Below are 3770 nucleotides of genomic sequence, written 5' to 3' on the forward strand. Positions count from 1 at the left end.
ATAAATGATAATTTGTGGTTGATGCCGACGTGCATTTAAATTACCATTTTGGAAAACAGCAATCCTTACTCTCATTCATTTTATAGCACTTGTAAGATTTAATTATAAGAATATTTGAAGAAAGAAAATGTTAATAATCTTAGGTTGGGAGGGTGGTTGGTAAGTAGCATCTAGTGAGTGAATGTATAGGTTGAGAGACAGAAATATATAGCAAACTGAAAGACGATGATGAGGAAGAAATATACTGATAGTTACCATTTAGAGAGAAAACTGCTTTTAACAAAGAGACAAATAAAGAGTTTCCAGTTTTGGGATTCTGAGAAGAGTGAGTGAGTGGCAATATCATGACACACTTTTCGTTTATCACCCTCATTTACTTGTCAAATCAATTTGCATCATCAACAACACTTAAAAGCTGCACCACCCTCAAGATTCCCACCATTTTTATTTCATTAAACAATTAATTAAGTACAACTAGCAATCTTCATACTCAAAATTGCACACAATCTTAGCTTCTCAGTATATATGTAAATCTTTTGATGTAATTATTGTATCACTTAATTCATTAAGAAGAACGAAACCAGTGACAGAACTTGGTTGGGGCTATGGGAAGCCATCCTTATGTTTTTATACTTCTAATAAGAGCATCCACAACGAGGACTTTAATGGAAGAGTTGAATGAGATGTCATGTCTATTTGTCATTCAATTGATACAACTCTACCATTATGAAATGCCACCTTGATATTCAATGGATTTGGAGTTCAATGGCCATTGAACTTTTCAATGGGAAAAAAGAAAGTCTTTAAATTTTTAAATAAATATTTTTTTAATATGTTTCATTGAACTTGTAGAGTTTAATGTATTGTGGGATAAAAATTAATAGAGTTGTATGAAATAGTGAATAATGATGTGACAGTCCGTTAAACTTTATAGAGTTCAATGCATTGTGGATGCTCTAAGAAAATATGCATGCATTAGAATAAAATGCAATTACACCCTTACTTTGGCAAACCTGCCCCTAGCCCTTTACATTAAATGTCTAATCTTTTTTTTTTCCTAATATCAAATAGTCTAAGGTGGTGTTTGGCTAAACTTATTAAAGGCTTATTTTTTATAAGTTTATTTTTTCTAGTTTATTTTTTATGAGTTTAGTTTATTTTCTTAGTATAAGTCATAATAAACTCTTAAGTTAGAAAATAAGTCACAAAAAATGGGCTAATAAAAAATAAGTCTTTAATAAGCTTAGACAAACACCCCTAAAACTTTTTGCATAATTAATTTTTTCAATATCAAATTGTCTAAAACTATATATATATATATATATATATATATATATATATATATATATATATATATATATATATATATATATATATGATTTCGAAAACATAAATTATTTAATAGTTAATATTTAGTGTTTAAGAACAAAGATTTGTATAAAAAATTTAGAAGTTGTAAGCCAGCCATATCAAATACTTTTAGGAAAAGTGCCTATTAACAATAGTTTTAGCGTATAGGTGTTTTTAGAAAGAAAAAAAAAACAGTTTTTCTTTTAGGAATATATTAGGAATGTGATTGTCGTATAGAAAACTAAAGTTGTGATATATTTTTGAACAATTTTTCAACTTAATTTTGTATTCAATGCGTGAATGTTTTGTATTTAAGCAAACTTAAAAATAAATAGAAGAAATATTTAGTTATATTTCTAGTAATTGAATCTTTTATGATTTAAAATAAATGACCAACTTGTCTTGACAATTTATAGTTCCAGTTCCAACTTCCAACAAACAAAACTGTTATTTTGTTGTGCATGGATCAATTACGATTATGATTTGTCGACTTTACATAAAAGCCAAAAAAGTTGTAAACTTTGATAGTCTTTTTATTTTAGAATTTTTGAATATTGTTGATTAAGGGAAGGAGAAAGTAAAAGGACGAAGGCATTGGGAAGAACACTTGTGATGTGTTGAAGGGAGAATTCATGGGAGAAGAAAGGCAGAGAAGAGAAGCAAGAGGGAGCATCGTGAAAGAAGCAATTTTTGGTATTGATGTTGACACTGTTGTTTTCTTTTGTTTTTAGTTTCGGTTAGTCTTCCAAGAAAGGGAAGCTTCTTAAGGAACTCCTTCAGGGTGACAGTCTTTGTCTAGGATGTATTTATGCATGACACATCATTTTACATCATTATGGTGGCCTTTCTCTTTATCAATCCTCTCCGTACACCGCCCTTTTCATTTCATTTCACTTCATTTCATCTTAATTTCCACCTCACAAAAATATATTAACAGTTGCTTTTAAGTAATTAAGTAGGATAATTTGATTATCCATTTTCCAATATTTAAACAAAAAATAGCTATAATAGAAAGCAGGCTAATTTGATTATCAAATTTCCAGTATTTAATTAAACTAAATTTAGCTATTAGACCAATGATATTTGATTTTACAACTATCATATGCGAAAATATGTTAAAGGACGTCATTTTAAGGATTTTCTTAGACGACATCCGCAAAAATGTCCATCTCATGCGAAAAGGATATCTAATAACTAGATTTGAAAAAATAAAATACAAGGATTCCGGTGTGAAAATTCAGATTTTATCAATGAAATTCAATGTTTACAAAAGACTTTTTGTATAAAAAAAACATCTTTTTCTTGATGTTTTTTACTTAAAAATCTTAAAAAACACAGTTACACATGAACACATACAAAAAATCACCCTTAATATTTTAGTTTTATTTACGAAAATAACAAAAAAACGGAAATTCAATATGGCATCTGCCAAAATCTTTTGTAGTTAAAACTATAATATTAAGTTTTGTTTTGGTGTGGAAATGATTTTTGAAAATTTATAAAACAAACAGAACTTAAAAAAGGTTTTTTTTTTTCATCATAAACTTTGATTTTCATATGTTAAACCTAAATTTTCGTAGGGATCGACAAAAAAAAACTTTGATTAGTTTTTTTAATTTATTTTTGGGACCTATTTTTTTTAGTTGGTTGAGATTTTTGCAAATGTCATATGCAAAAAACCTCACAACGATGTCATATCAAATATTTTTGCGGATATCAATATTTTTGCAGATGACATGTAAAAGTAGAATAATGTTATAAAAAGTCTTAAATTTAGTAGAAAATATCGATTTTACCGTTCGACAGAATTTTGGTTTATTTATGTCGCAAACTTGTAATTTTTTTTGTCGGTTTTGTCATTTTTACCTGTAATAGCAGGTTTTCAGGTTAACATAAATTACTTTTTATAAAAAAATCTCTTAAGTTTACAAATATTTTGCAAACAAAAAAACCCTTAAGATTATAAAAGGGGTTAATATTATAAAAGCCCTAATATTTTTTTTTATTATTGCTATGACCATAACTTTCTCGCAGAATTATCACTCAAGCCCATTTAACGAGTTTCATGGTTAACTTGGTTAATTTTTTTTTGCAAAATCAGTCCTAAAAGTTCATATTTGGTCCCTGAGGTTTGGAAAAAATTACACCACATGATTTTTTAACTTTATTTTTCGTTTTTTATATACTTTATCTATTTTCGGTTTTTTTATAAACATATATACATTTTTTATTTTCTTTTTTGTATATACTTTAATTATTTTCATTTTTTAACTTTATTTTTCATCAATTTGATTTATTTACCTTTTTACCTTTTGTTTTCTATTTTATTGTGTATATATAGAGTATATTAGAGTTTTTTTTTTGTTTTTTTTTCATATTTCTTTTCGTATTATATTTTAATTTTTTCAACTTTTTATTTT

Source organism: Lactuca sativa, chromosome 6 (assembly GCF_002870075.4).
Source record: "Lactuca sativa cultivar Salinas chromosome 6, Lsat_Salinas_v11, whole genome shotgun sequence".
Classification (NCBI taxonomy): domain Eukaryota; kingdom Viridiplantae; phylum Streptophyta; class Magnoliopsida; order Asterales; family Asteraceae; genus Lactuca; species Lactuca sativa.